At 31.0% G+C, this 10,271-nt stretch overlaps 1 long non-coding RNA gene across 1 annotated transcript; it reads right to left on the reverse strand.

Annotated features, from left to right (window-relative positions):
- Positions 1-1,065: 1,065 nt before the first annotated feature.
- Positions 1,066-4,642, reverse strand: LOC139485426 (uncharacterized). The gene is made up of 3 exons (XR_011655315.1): positions 4,511-4,642; positions 3,811-3,895; positions 1,066-1,713 (listed from the first exon to the last, which is right to left on the reverse strand). It is a non-coding gene; the product is annotated as an uncharacterized lncRNA (long non-coding RNA).
- Between the last annotated feature and the right edge of the window lie 5,629 nt (positions 4,643-10,271).

A 10,271-nucleotide genomic window follows, 5' to 3' on the forward strand; every position in this document is an offset into this window, starting at 1 on the left:
TTGACTTTAGGATTTCTATATGACTGATATGTATATGCGTATTTACTGGTAACATTCCCATGTTGTGTCTCTTTAAGATGAAACATAGAGATCATAACTCGGAACCAGTACATAAACAAAATTAATTATCTATGAATATTATATATCTCCCAAAAAGAGGCGTAGTTTGAGAACCGGTTGAAACCTTAATTTCTATCTATCTAGTACTATCACCCTACCATTGTTCTTTTCATGTTAAACATCCACACTAATGAGAATTATACCCAAATAAATGTATATAAGTACTCTATTTTCTTTCCATTCCGCCATATTGTCTAAAGTAAAAGTAGCCTAGATCTCATCTATCATATGACACGGTTGATTTCTGCCGTTAAATATACCTCACATGCTTCATATTTTTATAACGAACGGGGTCCTTTATAGCTTGTTGTTCGGTGTGAGCCAAGGCTCCGTATTGAAGGCTGAACTTTGGCCTAGAATGGTTAACTTTTATGAATTGTTATTTGGATGGAGAGTTGTCTCATTAGCACTCATACCACATCTTCCTATATCTATTATTCTGATTGTAAATTACGACAATACGCGTGACCCGCAATATCATTACGCAACTTTATGCACAGACGGCGCAAAAATCTTAATCCCCGAACTACCTTAAAATCTGTAGGTTGTATGTATTGTTTGGTTCTCTTATTGACAGATTCCTTATGTTCTAATTCATATCTGTCTTAGATATTTAGATTATACTACTGTATCGTGTGTGATACGATATGTATCAAGTCGAGTCAGATATATTTTAAAATTTTAAACACGAGGGTCGCCGAGCGTTTTGAATAGTTTAAAACTAACTGTCAAAAGTGGATAAGTATCGTATTGCACTTACTAATGATTTTTAAACAATATGCAGACAAATTCAATCCTTTTTCTCTATGTGACATCATCAAGCATGGTCGCCTTTTTCTTTTTGTGGTAATAGGAAATTCAAAGGAAAGGCAAGAAAATTTGACGACATAATCGAATTTTAACTAAGACAGTAGTGAGATTAAACCAGGAAAAGGATAAATCGTGTAAGAATAAGAAAAATATATTTATTACAAAGCGGAAATTCAAATAACTAAATAAGTTACAATTCATTTATAATGCATACATGGAATATATTTTCTTGTTTTAGTCCTAAAGTACACAAAAAGTCCTTAAAATAGCGCTTTAAATGCATTTGATAGCTAATTACTCGAAAAAAAACTGTAACAATATAAAAATAGTAAACTTTGTTTAATAGTATTCACTGCTTATATGTTTTTGGTCCACTGTATGTTGTAGGGTGATATGGTGAACTATTATCTTATATTTAGGCTATCTTAGCTACGCTGAAAGTGTTATAAACATCATAAAGCTCCGATCCAGAAAACATCAGTACGGAAATCTGGTCGTTGACTGCCAGAACAACGTCGATAGTTAGTGATGCCATGTTATAAGTTTTATCAGTGAATAGCCACCCTAAAACAGTTGTTCCCTTCAATACATTAAGGTGAGCGTATTTAAAGCCAGACATCATGCTAACAGATATTAAGTAAGTACCAGCAGCTGGAACAGTAAAAACACCCGTAGCCTTATCGTATCCAGTATTTACGGGAAAGTTTATGTCCTTGTCGTATTTGACTTTAGTTCCTGCGGTCACTGGTATGATGCCTGATTGTAATGACAGTGAAAATGCACCTGAAAAAATATACACATACATAAACAAACATATAGTATGCCTTTTAAAAATCATTTGACCTTAAATAATGTATAAATTAGAGAGGCTGGTAGAGGTCAATATAAACAATATTTTTCGACGGGTGACAATTTGCTTTATCATCAGTTACTTTTAAAATTGATAAGAAATGTGACAAAAGTGCCGAGATATAGGTTATTTATGTAAAACGTCATAACCAGAGATAGAGCAAACGGTCTCCCTCGTATTAACCAATCAAAATCTGGTATTTCATCGTAAGATTTATTACACAACTTATACCATTTAACAACACGTTATAAGAACTTTTGAAATCAGATAGATATTTAACGAGTTCTTTACAGTAATTCCATTTTGCTGCATTTCAAATGTTTTCTGTTTGGAGTTGTACATGATTATGTTATCAGTATGAACTCAATCCCTTCTCTTCTAAACAAAATATATCAAAATCTGTTTGTAAAGTAAGTATAGAATGAATTGGTTCCAGTTACACTTTTGTCATGCTAATATAATGATCAATAGATGAAGTTTATCTTCAAAATGATAAATGAAAAGATTTGAAGCTCTCATCAGGCAAATTTCTTTAGTATATATGTTTTATATATTTCAGGGAAGAAAGATTGGCAATCTAAGTAACAGAATGTATAAATTGATGATAACGGCATATATTTTTATTATGAGTACACATTTTGTCTAAGGGAGACAAACGTTGTCATTATAAACCAAGATAAAATATCAAAACTTCTATTTTTAGTGTCGGTACAGCAATATAAATTGAAATATGTAAAGTTAGATTTAAAGCCGACGTAATTGTGTAAAGTAAGATCTTAAAGCCGAAATAATTGTGTAATAGTTTTCAAAAGTACCAGGATTATAATGTAGTGCGCCAGACGGGCTTTTCGTCTACATAAGACTCATCAGTGACGCTCAAATCATAATATTTATAAAGCTAAATAAGTACAAAGTTGAAGAGCATTGAGGATCCAAAATTCCAAAAAGTTGTGCCAAATATGGCTAAGGTAATCTATGCCTGGAACAAGAAAATCCTTACTTTTTCGAAAAATTCAAAGTTTTGTAAACAGGAAATTTATAAAAATGACCACATGATTGATATTCATGTCAACACCGTGTAAAGTTAGATCCTAAAGCCGACATAATGGTGTAAAGTTAAATCTGAAAGCCGACATAATTGTGTAATCATTATATTAATCAATACATCATACATTACTATATTTATTGATTGGTAATACTGACATACACATTTTTGTGTTTGATTAATGTGAGCAAATTAATTTGATTTTCTAACTATCCTTGCATATCAAAACTACGGATTCCTAATGCAGGTTCATTTTTGTTTTAATAACAAAAAGAAATAATAGGACTCTAAATTAAAGATGACCATCAGTTTTATTGTTGTACACCAACATTACTGTCATTTAGTATGTTTATATTACCCTGTAACCAAATGTTAAATATTGTCATAAATATATTTATATTTAGAATATATTCGATGCTATCATAACCAAACTGTAAGCTTATGAATATTTACGGGCTGGTACATGATTACACGGGTTAGAACTTTGCCTTCGACCAAAACCTTTATGATTTGAAGAATATGGTTTTCGTTTAATTTATGAAATGTACGTAAACTGATTTTAAAAGGGTAACAAAATCGTTTTCTATATGCAAAAGGTAAATCGAAAATTCCCTTAAAGATACATGTAGTAATGTATTTGATAAAAAACATGGACAATTTATCGTATGTTAACAACCAATGCAAGTTAGCGCCAGGCATAAGTTGAAATAGTAAATGGTGGACCAAAGCTAACGTTAACTATCATGGTTTAATCAAGGATGGTCGAAGTGAACTTTGTGCAAGACTCATTTTAAAGTTATTTTAATGGCTGATCCGTCTAAAGTTATTTTTTTGCAGTCACAAAATAGTCCTATGACAAGCAGTCTTCTTGCTAAGTTAATGATTGTCGTATTTTCTAGTCAGGTTAAGCCACAGGATGTTCTTGAAACACTTTTCGCTATCAATACGTTACATATTTGTACATTTTGGTCAATTAAAATCTTACCAGTACTTGCAAGACACATCGACACAAACACAATCCCTGTTAGAATAGTGGTCATTATAATTGCCTTTGAAGTTGATAAACGTATCTACAAGAAAGAAAATTACCTGAATAATATGTATATGATTCGTAAATAGATAAATGCCATAAGAAAAAACATCGTACATGCATGTGTTTAAACATGTATTCATCATATTCAGTAAAAAAGTACAAACACAAATATCGAACTCAAAAATAAATTTAAAAAATGAAGGGTTTGTAAAACCTAACGAAATTAAACTCTCGATTATATCAAACAACGGAACAAACGTAAACGATATTTCAACTCTTCGACTTAAGGCGGTCCAAATGAAGTTAAATCAAAATTTTAAAGAGATGTGCCAAATCTGGCAAAGTCAATCTAAGCCAAGTAGTACAAACACCATATGGCTTTCAACGATCCGTGTGGTTAATTAACAGAAAAATATACCGGGAGTGAGTGTATCAATAATAGTTTATGTCAACGAGGGAACTCTGACACTTTGCTTTAGACAAATCACAACAATGTGAAACCTTAGTATATTAAAAAAGCATTTTCATTCAACAATTGAAAATATATTAAATGAATAGTTAAAGATAGAAAATTTTTACGACATTTATAATGAAAAGAAGAAGATGTGGTATGACTGCTAATGAAAATACCTACCGAAACACACACACTTACCTTTATAAATAATATAAGGCTCTGCTGCTACAACTCTGAAGTTGAAGTTTTGTCAATCAAAGGTGTGTGGATACATGTATGCGGGAACAACAGCTTATATACCCTAAATCAATGTCATGCATATTCATTTTTCGAACACATCAAACGAATAAAAAGCAGGATGCAATTGTTTGCAATTAAAAAATGTAATAGAAATGTAATGCATAGGAAGCATTTTAAGATGTTTATCGGTAAATTTGTCTTTACTTCTAAACCAAGTGAAAACATTGCTTTACACCAAAAGATGTTATCATGAATCATGAAAATGCATAAATGAACATTTAAAGGGAAAGATGTTCTAACATGAAGTATATGTGGATTTTCAAAAAGAGAAAGATTAATAACTTTGATTGATATCTTAATGTGCACTGTTTAAAATTGTGGTAATGTTTTCTTATTTGAATCGAAGTGTTCTTCCTGGTATAACTTTATCTTCTTTTGAAAAAGACATCATCAAAACAGCTCGATCAATGGAAACTTTTTCTTATGTTAATGATACAAGACAGTTTTGAATAGTGACCAGTTCATACGATACAAATATCCAAATCGTGGAGTCTTTCTTTAGATTATCAGATTGAATGCAAATTTTAGCAATAAAACATTATCGTTTACTAATTGATGATTTTTTTTTTTAATTATGATTTGCTGAAAAAGAACCAACAATATATACCTTTAAGATATTTCAAACTCATACACATGGAAAATAACGACATACAATTAACGGCGTCAAAAGCAAGAACAAGTTATAAAAAGTATAAAGGAAACTTAAGATTTAGCAAAACAACCCCTACTAAGTAAAAAGCTGATCTGGATAAAGAGCCGATTACTATAAAAATGACAACTACGTTCAATTTTTTTTTTAATTTAAAGGTTTATCCCTCATTAATCTGATCTGCATTTTTTAAAGGTCAACCTCAATTTTAAAATGCAGCTCCGGAATCGGGTGGCCCCCTAGTTTTTATTTATTTTTTTAAAAAAAGCTAAAAAAACTATAAAAAAAAAACTAAAAAAAACATAATATTATTTTCTTTAAACAATACTTCAAGTTTTTTCGCAATATTTCTTTTTGAAATGTATAGTATTATTTAAAGTTAAGTCATAGTATTCAAAACAAATTACAAACAATAACAATTGTCCATGTATAAGGTATCAGCATTAAGGGTTTACTCATTTATATATACTATAATCCTCGAAATTGAATACATATCACTATCATGATGATATTCAATTGGCAAGAACTAAATTTAGATTATTTACTTCTAGAATTAGCGTGAGTATTCCAAATGAGAATTTAGATTAGAATTGTTTGTCAGTTTATTAAGAACTTTCTATACGCTTGTTAAAGTTGGAGCAAGTAGGAAGAAAACACTTTTAAGAAGGGGGGGGGGGGTAAATTCTGTAAATAAATCTTCGTCATCAGGGACCACCTATTTGGGGAGAGCTTTTGTATAACACGGAAGTCATATGCTCCTCTTGTCGGTTTATAACGTTGACAAAATAGATATTGTTTGATAGATGGATCAAAACTTATTAAGGGCAAATTGAATGATGACACTACGATAGTTATAAATATATTTAAGATTTTTTCCTCCTCCTCCTCCCCATCTCTACCTCCTCCTCCTTCTCCTTCTCCTTCTCCTCCCCTTCTCCTCCCTTAGTCCTCCTCGTCATCATTTCAATGTTAGTATATTACTCTGGTTATGAATAGAATAAATAAAGTTGTGTTTATAAAATTGTTTGTACCCCTTATGTAAACTATTCAAGTATGCATTGATTTCAACGTTGACACCACTGTTAGTACATTTTTTTTGTTGGTATTTGTAGGTCTTACTACCCTGTGAATTCTAGCTTGAAAACAGCTATGCGCTCAGAGGCAAATAGTTTCATATTATATCCCAGGTTTTAATGAACCCCTCTCACCCCAAAAAATGCAACTTCCAAAGAAAAGGAAACCCTTATAACAATATTACCTTTTTGTTTAGCATATTTCAGTTTTTAAACAATTCTGGTTTATGTTTAGTATTAAAAAAATATAGTCCCCTACACACATTATACTTTCGCACGATCATACATGTACAATACTAATGTTAAAATAAAAACTACAACAATCCTTTTTTCATTGGACATTATTATGTATCCTGTTTATACTCTAAATACATTGATTTTCTTACTGAAATATCACATGTTTTCTATTTTAAGGTGCTGACAAACAAAATTACAATGAATAAACCTCAAGGTATATTTTCTTGTGGTTAACCATTGCTTTTGTAATTGACTTTGTTTTTTATTCCGGTTTTGACGATATTAATTGAGTGCTTTAAGTTTGGATGCAAACCTAAAGGCACACGATACAGTTACAGGGGAGTTAGAGACGTTGCTGAGGTTAACTGTAATTTTTGGCAGCCTCAAACTGCGATATTATGGGGGAAAGATGCATTTTTCGAATGATTTCAATAATTAGCTTGAAAACGGGCACATGGTTTAAAATGACATTTAACTTGACACTGTACTAATGTCTTTTGTTCCAATTTTTATGAAAAAAATCAACAACGATAGATAAATATGCAGCCAAAAAAAATTTTTTTTTTTTTCTATAATCACGAAAGGTTAATACAAATGAATAATTTTATAAGAATTTTTACACAAATTAAGTGAAAACTTTGTAAACAAGATTCTTAGCTGTTTACAAAATATTGCAAGTGTTTATCTGTTGTAACAAAAAGAAATAGATAGAAATGTCTAAGAAATCTAAAGTAAAATTCTAATTTCATCGTCATTAATCCTGTTATGGATTTGGCTATACTTTTTTGACCTTTAGGATTACAGCTCTTCATCTTTTATATAAACTTTGGATTTCAAATATTTTGGCCACGAGCATCACTGAAGAGACATGTTTTGTCGAAATGCGCATCTGGTGCAGAAAAATTAGTACCGTTAATGTTATTATAATCACTTAATTTAGCATATGAAATTAGATTTGTTATTACATATTTGAAGTAATTAACAAATAGCTCGACTTTGTTATATCTATACATCTTTACATCAAATCTCACATTTCTAACATTTATAGAAACACCCTATTCACAAATGAGCTATTAATACGAATATATGGTAAATTTGAGGTTAAACCTCTTGCAGGTAGGTTGAGTTTTTATCATTAAAGAGATAACAATAAACTGATTTTTTAAAAATATCCAAAGGTATATGTATATATATATATATATGACAGCTTTTTAGAATACTTTGCGCTAAATCACCTCTCTTTTGTTTTTGTTTTATGCATGGTATTGAGACGCAAATTCGATATCCTTTTCAAATTGTACCAAGCATTCAAGACAAAACTACATCACATAAAACAGGTCGGGGTCACTACCTTATATGGATATGCATAAATTATCATAATAATGTCCCCGCAAATATATTTTGTATTTACGTATGACGACATTGTTTAAACCTGTGTTTTTTACCAATTAACTAATGGGTAGCAATAGACTACTACGTAATTACAATGAACCGAGAACACGTGTTATTTGCTGAAAAACCACCTCTTTTTCGTGCAATGTGGGATGACTAATTTCGCTTAGTTTTTCATTTTTTGTATTTACATTTATAGTTCGTCATATAAAGAATTCGTTCCATGCTCATATTAACGAATAGTTGTTTCTATGTAAAGAAACGAATGTTTTGATTACTTGAAGTATATGCATTATTATTATTGATGAGAATTGTCCACAAAACAGCTACAAAACGACAGGTGTAAACCCTATTACCAATACGATGAACTATCATTCAGACGTAAACCTCTCAATTTACTTTTTGTCATTACAAGATTCTGATGTATTAGAGGCCGTATCAGTAATAACTATATCCACATTCATGTGTACTTTTTGAATATTTGTTCATGTATAACAAAACCAAAAGCCGATTAATACACCTACGATGTCATTCAAGTCAAGGAGTACCAAGAACATGTTACGAAAGCAATACACAGAACACATCGTTTTCTGGACATTAAGGTTGTTTATTTGCGGATTATAGGTTGTACTCCAGTAAATATAGACAATGCAAGTTCCTGTAGGAACTTGTTTTACTTCTAAGATATAAGACCGGTTTTTATCAAAACACGAACTCCTAAGTGTGTCAACTAGAATTTACTTTTGTTTCAAATGATATTGAAAAAAGTAAAATCACAAAAATACTGATCTTAGAGGAAAATCAATTCGGAAAGTCCATTATCACATGGCAAAATCAAATAACAAAACGCATCAAAAACGAATGGACAAGAACTGTCATATTCCTGACTTGGTACAGGCATTTTCAAATGTAGAAAATGGTGGATTAAACCTGGTTCTATAGCGCCAACCCTCTCACTCCGATGACAGTCTCATCAAATTCCGTCATATTTACATTGATGCGTTAACTAAACAGACACAATAAATAAAATAGTCAAAATATGGGTACATCAGTCATAATCGTATAACAATTTTAAAAGGAACAATTTAACAGAGCACAAAAACATCTATCTACAAACACATTCATTGATTTGTGTGTCTGACGTCAGAAAATTTTATACGTCACATAGATTTGTCGTTCAATGTGCATACAAACAATTTTAAAATTTACATAGGCAATGTTAGCATACAGGGTTAAAAAATTTAAAGTATGTAAGAATAAATTTCAGAAATAGAACGAGATTTAAAATATTCCAAAAGTTATAGAATTTATAAGAATCCACAAATAGTTAATTCCACTAAGCGATTGAATGATTTTGACGTTTGTGGTTCAACGTATTTTGTAATTCATAATAGAAATATATCATAATGACATAAAATAGAACAATATCATACTGACGGGATATTTTAAAGTACAGAGTCACGTTATAAGAACCAAAGAAATACAAAAAGTCGGATATACAAAACTCACCACCAAGAAATGAAAGACAATACAAACACATTGACGAGATGTTTAAGTACCGAGCCACTTCAAACGGATATCACATAAAACCATTCAACAGTAAAAGTAATATTAATAATATAATAAAGACAAATGAAAGAACTATAAAACACGTTGTTAAGATGATATAAACAACATCAGTACGCAGAATCTATACATCAAGACCATCGTGTATTATTTGTGAAGTTGATATGGAATATTTGTCAACAAGGTCTTGGTACCTTCCGATGAACATTTTTAGAAAAAGGACGAGACGTTCTTTGACATACCCCTGGTTCATCAACTTTCTACTCAGACACTGATGACGTTTTACAAAGTCTGAATAGGAGCTGCAAGCTCTTGAATATCGAATAAGTTCGAAATGTATATATGAGAGCGTTCTTGAATACTTTGCACTAAATCACCTCTCTTTTGTTTTTGGCACATGACTGAGGCGTAAATTCGATATGCACTTCATAACTTTACACCCCCCCCCCCCCCCAAACCCTCCCCATCGCTATTCCCTTGCCACGCAAATAGTAAGTTTTTTTCCGTCTTAACTATTATATTATCATGCATGGATAACCACCAACGTTAAAACATCGCACATAAAGCCAATAGTAACCTTTAACATTCATCTACACTACTAGGTATGTAATATTTGTTTAAGATGGTACCAATTAATTATTAAATTAATTCGGCTCGTTTAGTTTTCATAATTTTCTTACATAGTATTTACTTTGACCCTTTAACATAAATACTAAAATTTCAAAAAATCTTGATTAAGACA

This window comes from Mytilus edulis, chromosome 8 (assembly GCF_963676685.1).
Source record: "Mytilus edulis chromosome 8, xbMytEdul2.2, whole genome shotgun sequence".
Classification (NCBI taxonomy): domain Eukaryota; kingdom Metazoa; phylum Mollusca; class Bivalvia; order Mytilida; family Mytilidae; genus Mytilus; species Mytilus edulis.